The sequence below is a fragment of the Rhipicephalus sanguineus genome, chromosome 11 (genome assembly GCF_013339695.2).
Source record: "Rhipicephalus sanguineus isolate Rsan-2018 chromosome 11, BIME_Rsan_1.4, whole genome shotgun sequence".
NCBI classification, from domain to species: domain Eukaryota; kingdom Metazoa; phylum Arthropoda; class Arachnida; order Ixodida; family Ixodidae; genus Rhipicephalus; species Rhipicephalus sanguineus.
In genome coordinates this window covers 64,787,337-64,799,794 of record NC_051186.1, presented here as the reverse complement: position 1 = coordinate 64,799,794, position 12,458 = coordinate 64,787,337, and the positions used below count along the sequence as shown (strand labels likewise).

General features: G+C 44.5%; 1 long non-coding RNA gene across 1 annotated transcript; it reads left to right on the top strand.

The window, feature by feature from the left end:
• Positions 1–8,371: 8,371 nt before the first annotated feature.
• LOC119374739 (uncharacterized) lies at positions 8,372–11,937 on the top strand. Its single transcript, XR_005180280.2, has 4 exons — positions 8,372–8,434; positions 9,280–9,366; positions 10,178–10,261; positions 11,874–11,937. It is a non-coding gene; the product is annotated as an uncharacterized LOC119374739 (long non-coding RNA).
• The last annotated feature ends 521 nt before the right edge of the window (positions 11,938–12,458 follow it).

Genomic DNA, 12,458 nt, shown 5'->3' with positions numbered 1-12,458 from the left:
GATGTTGTTGAAGCCGTAACTCTATTGTAGCTTGATTACATAATTTTATATATGGAGTCAATCTTCCGCTCCGTGCGACCATATATTTAGGGGTATATGGGTTGCTCTGGTGCCGTTACTAGGACACCAAGTGATACGCGTTCATTTACCAACCGAAGTGCATGTCTTGCGTGCATAGATACGCCTGCAAAGATATGTGTGGCACATCATTTTTTTGGTCGAAACGCACTTTGAGCATTCGTGGAAAGGATCTTTTACAAGTTCATTGCAAAAAATATTTCTACTAAACATCAAAACGTCTAAAGCATGTGGAGTGTTCCCATAATTGCAATTGCAGTAACTACGTGTACCGCAGAGGGCATAACTATATATGACTACTCTATGTCCAAGATATATAAAACAAATGCGGTAGTATTCTGTTTCTTTATTCTTTGCGTGAGAGTAAATTCTTCCGCAGAAATTTTTTTAGAGGTCACGACATTTACTCGCATGGTGTCATTCTTTTATTTGCAATTTGTGGAAACAATAAGCAAGATGTGCGCAAGAAACAAATCGTTCGAGAGGCTGTAACTCCGCCCTACCACAGCAATTTATATGTTTCATTTTTTTTCCTTGTTTGAAACGCTATCCATGTAATGCCTATTTGATTCCGGCGCTGATTTGCTCACTCTTTTTTTTTTGCAATATGTACCGTTATTGTAGCCCTCTTATCATGCTGAAACAAGCTGTTCACTGTCAAAAAATTACACCATCTCCCGCTATAGGCACCCGGCAATGCAGTTTCCGAAATACGATGGTAGCGCCAGAAAACACAGCCTAGCGAGTAGACGCTGCAAAATCGAGTGTCTATCCTCCGCATCCTCCATGTTCAGAAACGCTCCTTGACTTGAACGTGACTTCCCACCGCCTCAATGCAGTGCGTTTGAAACGCGTTTGTAGCGTTTGTGCTGCCTTGGCAAAGCCTGAAAAGAGCGCGTTCAAAACGCGTTTGTGCTGCATTGAAGGCGGTGGCAACATCCGAACGCACGTAGGAAGCGTTCGTTGAAAGAGGCGCCCAAAAGGGAGACACTTGAGCACGTCCATGTGTCCAGCGAGCGTTTCATTTTCTTGGTATCCCTGGCGGCTGGTGCCCTCACCACTTAGGCGTTCGATAAGAGCTCCATCGCGCCCTCTGGTCAGTGACGGGTGCCTAAAGGGGACCATGAGGCGATGCGAAGCCGGAGCAGTTGCACGATCGCGTTCCGTTGGCGTTCGTTGGGCATGCTACCGACCTCGCGTCGTGGAACGCGAAGAGGGACGCTACGCGCGTCGTATCTTCCATCTAGCCTGGCCGTTAATTCTCACAGGGCGAGCGGGGAACGCGGTCGACAGGCGGGAGAGAGGGGGGCAGCGTAGGAGAGGAGAGAGAAGGGGAGGGGACGCGCATGCGCTCGAGCTCATCGCGGCGTTGCGCAGGAGAGAATTTCGGCATGTCTAGGCCGCGTTTCATAGGAAGAGTGGAAAGGGGAAGTGGAGAGGGAGTATGGGAGAGGGGAAGGGGAGAGGGGAGTGGAGAGGGGGTATGGGAGAGGGGAGGGGAGAGAGGGAAGTGGAGAGGGGCAGGGGAGCGAGGAAGGGGAAGGGGAGAGGGTGAGTGGAGAGGGAAAGAGGAGAGGGGTAGAGGACATGGGGAATGGTGAGGGGGAGTGGAGAGGAGGTGTGTGGAGAGGGTATGCGCATGCGCAGTAAGGGTGGTCACGCCGCACACCACCACCACCGGATTGAGCTCCGCCTTAAGATACTTCGCATCTAATAAAAGGTGTTATTCGTAGCTGACGCAGTAACATTTCTTTCGTAATGTCCCATTTCTAAAGGTACATAAATGTGCGTTCCAATGTGCGTTCCATTGGTTACGATGGAATGCGGCGTCACGTCAAGGGCGGTCGACAAATTTGTGTAGTGTCTTCAAACCAGGGGCAGCCCCGCCACTTTGATCTAGTGGTTGTGGCGCTTGAATGCTAACACGAAGGTCGCGGGATCCAATCCCGGCCGCGGCGAATGCATTTTCGATGGAGGTGAAAATGTTTGGGGCCCGTCTACTTAGATACAGATGCACGTTAAAGAACCACATTCGGTAGAAATTTACGGAGCCCTTCACTACGGCGTCTCTCATAATCATATCGTGGTTTTGGGACGTTAAATCTCAGATATTATGATTATTAAACAAGAGGCATCTTCTTTCATTTGTTTGTCGTTCACTGAGTGCTGAAGTGCACCCATGCAAGAAAACTGTCAGAAACTTTTGCTCAAGATATTTTTAGAGGAACGGACTGTTTAAATTCCTTTTCAAGCATTTAATGTCTACACAAATCATCCTTTAGAATAATAAGCACCGCGGCCTCTGAGACTAGCTCCAGCCGAGCGCCTTAGAACAACGCGGCTGGCGCTAATCGCTAGGGCCAGGTGTGTAATCATCATGGTTGGCTTCAGGGTTGCCACTGACTTTCGAGTAAATGTCGCCAAACGACGAGGAGAAAGTCGCCAAAAGTCGCCATTTTTTTTACAAATTTCGCCAAAAAAGTCGCCATTCTAGATATGTGCGGCATATCCTAGTAATAAGAACTTCCACAGATGTATAGCCCTGTAGAATACAATGCCATTCAAAGCCCTGAAAGTGTATTGACATTTCACAATGCCACGCACATCGCCCCTTCACCATGGGAGTGCTTGGTGCACGTGGTTCTCCGACTAGCCGCAAGATGTGCGCGGAGGCGCAAGTATGAAAGGATAAAACGCTCATGATATCCTTCCATCCCTGTCCGCTCGTTTCAAAGGTAAAAGTGTGGTAAACCTTGGGCGAAAGCCGCGAAGGCGTTGTTTGTAGACAGTTTTACAACCCCTTAAATGAAAAAAAGGATTAACAGGTTTATTGAAAGTAGTAAGACAGAATTCTTACAGGTATCGTTCATTAGTGAGTCTTATACCTTTCAGTGCGAACTAATATGATACCGGACGCCACTGTCCCTTTCATATATATTATATCTACCCGCGTCAATCCAGTGCGTTATAATTGAACAGGTACACATTGTAAAATGTTATATAGCAATTGTTTTCATTGCACACGCTCACAGAGAACAGTAGAAAATGCCTGAATAAATAATTTTTTATTGCACGAACACCCGCGTATCCGCCCATCTTCGCTATACGAGCTCGATTAGGGGATACTGCAGCGGTGAATAGGTCGCCAAGCTATTCAGAATAGTTGGAGCTTTGGCGGAACAAATGGCCGGAACACACGACCAACCCGTCATCTAGCCCCTTTAGAAGCGAAACTTTAGCGAAGCTCTGAAGCATCTAGATGAATCTAGATGAATTGAGTTAGAAGCACCTAGATGAACTGAGGATGTACACACGAATTACAGGACGGACATACAGAACGGCGCGCAATGTGCACCTCAAAACCCAGAAAAATACAGAGAATAGTGCCGCTCATTCGTTGGGAAAGCACTGAGCTTAGGATGCATAACTCAGTGGAGACCCAAGCTGAAAATCGCCAAAAATTCGCCATGTCGCCATTCATAATTTTAGGTCGCCACGGGCCTCTCAAATTCGCCAATTTGGCGAAAAGTAGCCACCATTGGCAACCCTGGTTGGCTTGTACATTCTACCGCGTTGCTCAGCCGGTGCGCGCCCTCTCCGTCGTCCTATTAATCGTCTGCTCGCTCCCCGAGCATGTGCGCTTGGCTGATTAGCTAATTGGCTTGGCGGTATACCTAGCTAATTAAGTCAGGACATACTATGACCGAGCTAATTAAGTGAGATCATGCTAAGATCGAGCTAATTAAGCCACATCGTACGAAGACCATACTAGTTAAGCCGTGTAAAGCTGAGATCGAGATAACTAAGACCGTGTTATTTATAATTTCGGGGTTTAGATTAATCCCCTACTAAGTAAAGCTTTACTAATTAGACCTGAGTACTAAATGTCGTGTTAATTAAATTATAACAAAAAACAAGACTAATAAATACCATGTTAATTAAGGTCTAGCTAATTACTAGAATCAAAATTGAAACCGAACTGAAGTGGTCTTCAATCCGAAGCAGACCGAGCTGACTGAGTAGACGACCCACCTAAAAGCTGGAAGACGCTAGGTGATCAAGAGCTCCATCGATGGCTCCAGCCTTTCACAAGTAGTGCAGGCTGACCAAATTATTTTATGTGCGAAAAAGCTGCTCCGTAGCGTCCAGTGCATGAAACGCTTGACAGTCATTCCAGCACTATGACAGTCACGAGTTGAACTGGGGCCTTTCCAGAATCGACGAGTTTGTACCCGAGTTTGCGCGTCAATCAGTTTAATTGAAAGACATCCGCGGTGAAGATCGGGTTCGCCTACCACGTTTGCTCTTGCCGAGGAGCACTGCTCACGCCATAATGTCAGTGAGCGGCACGATTAATCTATGAGCTTAATCACACAGACTACGCACACACGCACGAAGAACTATATGTTATATCATCGCGTGGCTACGACGCCTCACACAAAATTTCACCGCGCTCACGACGTACCACTCACAGGCATGAAGGAAGCGCCCGTTGTGGCTGTTGGCATTTGCGGCGAGTAATGTTACTATTTACTTGTTTGTGGAGACATTTTTCTACCGTTCGTTACTGCCGAAAAATCTTCAGATGTGTAATATAAGTAGCAGTAACCTGTCCATTTATTTATCTATGATATTCGAGGGAAGCCAAACGAGGAGAGGAGAAACAGCTGGCGTCTTTTCGTTTTGCTTTAGAAACATCTGGCGTCTTTTCGTTTTGCTTTTAGAAAACATCTGGCGTCTTTCGTTGGTTTATTTCATCAATCAACGGCGTTTTGAACAAAATTTTTATTGTTTAATCACGCAGAGAAGAAATCTCACCAGGCACTACCTTGGAGGTAAACAATGGCTGCTAATGGGAATGAGAGACAGAAGAAGTCGGCTTTTAGCTAACACTTACAGTTCTACTTCTACTAACGTTTCCTACTGGAACATGCCAATGGCTGCTAATGGGGAATGAAATACAGAAGAATTCGGGTTTTAGTTAACGCGCACGCTGCGAATTTTTTATTGTTCGACAACGCACAGGAGAAATCTCCCACCGGCACCACCTTGGAGGTCAAGATCTGGTACTAGCGTTAAGACTGGTTACGCACTACGACGGGGACGAACGGCATGGCTACGACGAACCACGTGCGTGGTCTAGCTGCCAGTCGCATAGTTTCTCGTGTAGTGCAAACAATGAGTCTGGGTGACCTAAAAAAACCTTGAGCGCGAGATCTTGCGACGCAGCAATGCCCTGCATGTAGTGCTGTATCCGGACCAAGGAGGTTTTAAAAAAAAATTCTCGCAACATCTTGCCAGCAAAAGTGAAGCCAGCTTTTGCCCACCGAAGAACTAGGAAACATGCTCTTTTCTGGTGGTGCCTACTTAGAGATCAAATGGTTTTGATCTGTTAGTGTAAGTACTACGTTAATTATAAAATAAATGATCGTTGTTGACGACAAAAGGAACCCATCGAGATGAGTATTGGCGATTGATCTCCAATAAAATTTGCCACGACTTTGAGGCTTATTTTGGAAAACTAGTAACTCAAAGAACACTTGGAGCAGTATCTGACCCGTAAACGTTGCTATATTAAACTCGACTGGCGCGCGATGATAACGCTCGCTTTCCTTCGCCGAACGCCGATGGTTTATCGTGCCCCTACTAAGATGGCGGGCGCAGCCGCCATCGTTTGGTGGGCACGGCTTCACTCTTGCGCAATAATGGCCACTCCAGCAATCTTTTTTTAACCTCCTTGATCCGGACACATCATTGTAAATTGAAAGTGCGTCGCTGAGATCCGCGCAACGCGAGGATGGCTCCGAGGGCTCGGAAAAAAACGCTACCGCCCTATGATGCGGAAGGCGTCGGTTGGTAAGCGTTTAGAATCTTTCTTTTATCGTTGACAGCATTGTGCCGAATAGAGCGCCGCGTGTTTCGCTTCTGCTGGTTTGGCAAATATCGCCCGATGCCGCAGAAGGCAAAACGCGGAAAACTATCGTTTGATTACCATTCCCACCAGTTCGACAGTGCACCTCGCGTCCTGTCCGTTGTATTGAAAGTACATCAGATAGAAACCGAAGCGACTTGTTTCTGAGAAAGCATAAAAAAGGAGTTTTATATTTTAAAGCTTGGTAATATGGCCTAGCTGACACATATGAATTTTACGTGCTACTTGTCGCGTCAAGCCAATCAAAACGCACGGCGTTTGTCGTGACATGACGAAACATCACTTCCCATAACCAAAATAGCCGACGTGTGTAGCGATAGTCCGAAATAAAGGTGGTTTATCCGGTGAAATAAAATGATAACAGGTTCGTTTTTGGCGTTGCTACTTGCGCAACGATGTCAGAGCATTCCGCAGTACCAGAACAAGCCTTGAAAACGACAGGCTATTTATTTGTGTCGCAGGGATCCCTTAAGTGGAGAAACGTTCTGCGACACGGAGTTAGGAAAGTTCCAAATGCCGCTCGCCTTAACCGCCATCGGGAGGAAGCAGCTATGGCTGAAGATGCTCTAGTGGTTCAACGAAATACCATGCAGCTCTAATGTGACGCAGGCGTTCTAGTAATGCTAAATTGGTGAAGACAGAGGCAGCATACCACAACAGTATATCAGCAGAGAGTTCCCCGCAATTTGTACTCGTCACAGCAAATACTGCTGGCGGCGACTCTGAAATTTTTATTGGAGGCTTAAGACAGCATGTTCTAGAAAGCCACGCCACGCTTTTTAGCGCTGAAAAGCGATACGCGGAGGAAAAAGCCAGGCTAAAGGCTCTATGCTAAGCTTTACAGCGTTGGCGCAAGATATCGCAGGGTATGTATAATGAAGTGCTGGACGGGACCGCTGCCATGGTGCACGACTCGTATGAACGGGCACCGTTCTTTTCAAATCCCAAAGGAACCGCAAGCGCCTTCACGGGAACTACGATGAAGGAACGTTAGATGGCGCAACGGGTCCTGTGGAAAGCACGCGAGAGGAATTCCGCCGCGGTAAGCACCTCATACATATAGTGCGGTAAGTATTTGGCAATACATTGGGTAACGCTAGATAACGCGACTGATAATCACTTTATTGGTGACATACGTACACTACAAGGAATTGTTTCAAACAGTTATTTTTTTAATTGTTCCGTACTTTTAATGGACCATTAAACACACGGCCCTTTATGCATTCGCCTAAGACAACTGGAAGACGAAAGCCATCTTCTTTTTGTTCTCAGTCGATATACTGACTCTACCCCGCCGCCCTCGAAAAGCTTTCTGCACCTAAAGTGCCCCTGCACTACTTTCAGGATCGGAGGCATTGCAAGCTTTGCACACTTCACCTGATTTCTGACTGCCTCAGTGATCGGCCCATCTTTGACCATGCGATGATGTAAGCACGGGACGTCACGTGATTTGACGTCATAGGGACATCACAAATTTTGACTGCCTACGACGTCATGATAGCGCATCTGTTGACGTCAACTCTGGAGGATGATTTTCTGTATCGCCCGTGATGGCGCCGATGCCGATTGTCATTTCTCGCGTTTCCTGATACGTCTAAAACGTTCACCTAAAAAAAACATTTTTGCGCTGACATTGTCTGCTCCAACGAATTAAAAAAACAGTAATGCGGGAGAAATTGCTCGAAAGAAGGTCATCCAAATTTGCACTTATATAGCTAGATGTATTACGCATGAATTGACTTCAATATGCCTACGAATCCCGGCACAAATACCCATTTATCAGTTTCCCCTTGGGTTCTTTTGCGCATTTGTAGAAGCGTTTATGAAAGGTGACACTTGAATTTTCTCTCTGAAATATAGTATATTTTCTGGTAAGTTCATCCCCCTAGACATTTCTTTAGAATAATTTCCAAAACTAGAAGATTTTCTCAGCGGCGCAAGCTGTAGTCACGCAAACATCTGCTATACTTTGCCCATGACCCGAGACGTCCCAGCTGTCGAATTTCTTTTCTCGATTTACAGTAGCTGTTTTCCCCCAAAAAACTGCAAAATCTGGATGCCTCCTTCGGGTCTCAGAAAGCACTGAAATTCGGGAGAAAGTTCTTTTTAGCCGCGCAGACACGTATTTTTTAGCGTAGGCAGCGATAGTCGCATGTAATGTATCTGGGCTACCTACTATTCACGCAATCGAGACTAGTGGCATATTCGAAATGTTATATAAAGGGCGAGCTGTTTCGCTGCGGAGTTTTCGTTGCTTTCATGCTTGCAGCTTATCAACAGGCATCACCTGTGTGCATACGCAAGTGGAGCAGCTGTGGAAGGAGTCATTGTTTTCCTCGGGAGTTAACAAAGCAATAGAAGATAGATCTCCATGTCAGAGAGAGAGAATAAACGTTTATTTGGAGCAAGCGCGCTGTTCTCCATGTAAGTGATCATATATTATATTCTCTAACCTGAACAAATTATATACGTTCAGAGTAGAAATAGTTTATCTGCTATTTTGTAAACTCAATCAATATTAACCTAACGCACGTACATTTATTGAAATAGACAACTGAATATTCAGCGACTATCATTTGATATCACTGATCTTACACTACACGCGATTTTAGGGACAGCACGTGCGAAAATACCAGCAGAGTGCACTTCAAAGTGATGGACCGTGCAGCAATATTATTGCTGTGATAGTGAAAGTATACCGGCTTCTTGCATATATCTGTGGCGCGTTTTCGTCAATTCACGTCTCGCTTCCTTCAAAACGAAGGACCTCCAAGCGTGATGGTGTTATGATCACTGTAGAAATGCGTGCACTCGAATTCGGCCGTCAAACAGACTCTGTAAAATTTTTATAAATTTAGTGGGGACGTTAAAAGCTTCATCGAACATTTCGCTTGTGTGCTTTCTTCTTCTTCGAGAGAGAGAAAACTTTTATTTGCGGAGGCCTCAAGGATTATCCTCATTGGGTGGAGCCCTTAGTTCAGGGCCCCATTGGCTCGCGCCAAGGAGAGAAAGTTATGGTGAGATGCATGCTCACCGGTTAGTGGTAGATCAGCACAGAGCTCTCGATCACTGAGCGCTCATTGATATTGACTGTGTGACGAAGAGATGTCAAATTCATGCACGCGGTGATACTAACTTAATATGCTATGGTGTCTCTTTTTATCTGGTTCAAGGGGCCATGACAACCAATTTTCGGTCAAAATCCGTGTTATGTGGGTTAATCATTGTGCGTTCACAAAAAACCTGATGACATTTTAAAATATTTTCAGAGGCCATTATGAGAGGGAGTGCCGTGTACGTTGGTGGCATTCTGCTTGGTTCACTTTTTTGCATATACGGAGGAACGCAAACACATTGTGAGTAGATGCTGAAGTCAGGGGCCGTTGACTTTTGTATAGTTCTCTTTAATGACATTATTGAGACTCAGATTATCTGTCACACAATATCTCTATTCTTAAGTTATTGAATCGGAAAGTTGTAAGTGCATGTCGTTGAAAATAATGTTGAAACATGTCGTTGAAAATGTTGTGGAGTAACTTTCCGAAGATGCTGAATAGCACTACTGGATCAACTGTTCACAATGCCACGCTCAAGACACCTGGCGATTCTATTCGAAGTTGACATTCTGCAAAACACTGTACTTTGGCGTAAAATGTCACATGAATTATAGCAAGGAAACTTCTGACATCTCGCGCTTCTTGAGTGTCTCTCGTTTGCTCTTGTTTGCTGAAAGCAATTAGGTACCTTGAGAACTTTTTCTCTTCCCTGTTATATATGGTGAGTTAAATCTCTTGGTGGCAATAACTATTCAAAGAATGAATGTGTCTGCAGACCTACAATTTGTAGCTCGTAGAAACTACTGACTTCTGCAAGGAGGTTTCTTTAATTTTCATATGCAAAGAGCGTGTCATATTGCCAATAAAACGTCTCAAAACTGTACTTTTTATGTGCAGCCAATTTTATAATATATTTTCAGTTGTTGCGTCCCTCATAACCATATCGTGGTTTCGGGACCCCAATAATTATCATTACTTTCAATTTTTTACTTAGATGAAGCGTTGCTGGTTCTGCTAATTTAAACTGTGAATGACGATTTCTTATAGAAGAAATATTTAATGCCCCGCGGTATGCTCTACTTTTTCTTTAATAATTTACTTTTTCCTCCAGATGGCCGTAGCTGCAACACTTCTGCTCAGCAAGGGGGAACACTCTGCTGCTTTCAGAATGTCACTGCATGTTATTGCACACTTGGTGAGAGCACATATTTAGAGTTCCAGATCTTTAGTTGGCCGTTCAAGACGCTTTTTCACATTAATAATTTCCATACTAGTAAAACAGCGCTTCTTGAAAGATTGTCACACGCACATACACTGTTTGGAAGGTCACTGACTGCGGGACGTGACGTCAGTTCAGCATCTAATGCGTAGCGCGCTACCCCGCCGCTGACCGTGCGCCGAAAAGCACAGTCAATGAAGAAAATAAGAAGAAAGTGAAGTCTAATCAGGTGAATATCATGTGCTGCCCCGATTCTTGTCAAATGAGGGAGAATTCGGAAATAACGCCGCTTGCGGGACTAGGGGAGGAACGAAAATAGACCGCTTGTGCTCACAATAGTCCGTGCATCCTGGTGGCTGGCAACATGACAGTTGAAGTTCTTCTTTGCCAAATAACGAACGCATCATAATAGATATGTTTGGCAATGTATTACCCAGACGGAGCGTAAAAACCTCAACGTTTAACCGAAATCCACAATTAAGTCTGGTGAAGGGGTGTTTAGGTCTAAATAAAAGTGAAACTTTGCAGTCCCACAAAGCTGCTTGGCACCTTATCTTCACTGACTGAATCAGCAGTGTCAGATTGCCCAACACATTCTTTCTTGCCATAAGTACTCTATGCCCACAGGCGGTCATACAAACCTGTGAAGAGGCGAATGCGCACCAAATGCAAGTTACGATTGGCTAGTTCTGAATAGCACAACAGCACCTAAATATGACCTTCTTCAATATGTGGTGGCTTTATTAGAGCGTCATAAGCACTTTGTTGCCAAATCAAAACGACGGAAGTACACTGCGACGTTAGGAAACTAAACAGGAACCGGATTTCCCCAAGTACCTTATATAATGTGTTGTGATCACGTTTTAACACATTCTTCACATGGCTTTGGCGAAAGTGAATATTGCCGACCTTTCACGTGCTTCCACCTACTGTACGCGATGGTTAGACCATGCTCACAAAATTAAGTATCTTGTCCATATGTTTTACGTTTTATTTTCTTATATATAAAGGAGTCATACGATAACTAACGGCAGCCAGTAATACTCTTCATTAAAAAGCGCTAATTCCGCACATATAATAGAGTAAGTGTGAATACTCAGCAACAAAATGTAAAAAAAAGAACTCTCACAACTGCGTCGTTCAGCTATACATAATAAAAGAAATCTCCTAATTGTGAGACCACCATTACATCAGTGTCACGAAGGAAATTAATAAAATACGCGTTTTTAACTAGTAATTGCTTCCAAGAATTTTCAGCCATGAACGCATAGAGTTCATTCGTTTATTGGTATACATGTTTGCTCAGCTACAGTTTTCAGTTAGTTGTCTTTCTCATGTGTATTTTTTTAATTGTCATTTCGCCTGTGCATCGTTCTCTCTTTCTAGTTCCCCTAAATTACATAATAAACATGCCACGGCATCGAAGAACGCCTCATCTTTATTTGTTTGTCCGGCTCTCCCACGCCTACTTCCGATATTAATGTCGAGCGTTCAGGTGAAGCGAATAGTGCTAAATTGCAAATTCTTCTGTACACCTGGTGAAAATTTTCCATTCATACAAGAAGAAATCCATTCTGTGTTCTTGCAGCTCTACAAGGAAAATCATGCAACGACATTTTTCAAAACAAATGTACGTTTCCTCGAATGCTTACCTGCCGTAAAGAATACCAATATAATTTGTGCTATTGCGGTGAGTGCCGCCGTCATTTTTCATATAGGTTTCAACATTAAACGCAACTATGTGACGTTCTTCCAACAACATAGAGTATCTTTTTCAGCAGTAACACGTCTAGGTTAATTAATAAAAGAGAACCCAGGAGAATAGGGGCCCATTCAGGAGACATTGAAAGTTGGAGCTAGCACCGGCTAGTTGCTGCTAGGACGGTAATTCATGAGCATGAGCTTTTGTTATTGTTCGGATGCAGGTGGTAAAGTTGATGGCTTTAGCGATACTGCGTCGTTTGCGGTCATCTTCGTTAATACGCAGCACTCACGGTAGCCGCAAAACCATGACTATTTGAGAAAAACAGCTATTTTCATTATTTATTTCCGGTAAAACACTCGCATTCATCATAATATCGAGGGGGGGGGGTCTCTGCCCTCCGGAAACTTATAAGCAGACATACAAGCAAACATTCTTCTAGCCCCAAACTTACATATGTCAGCGTATTAC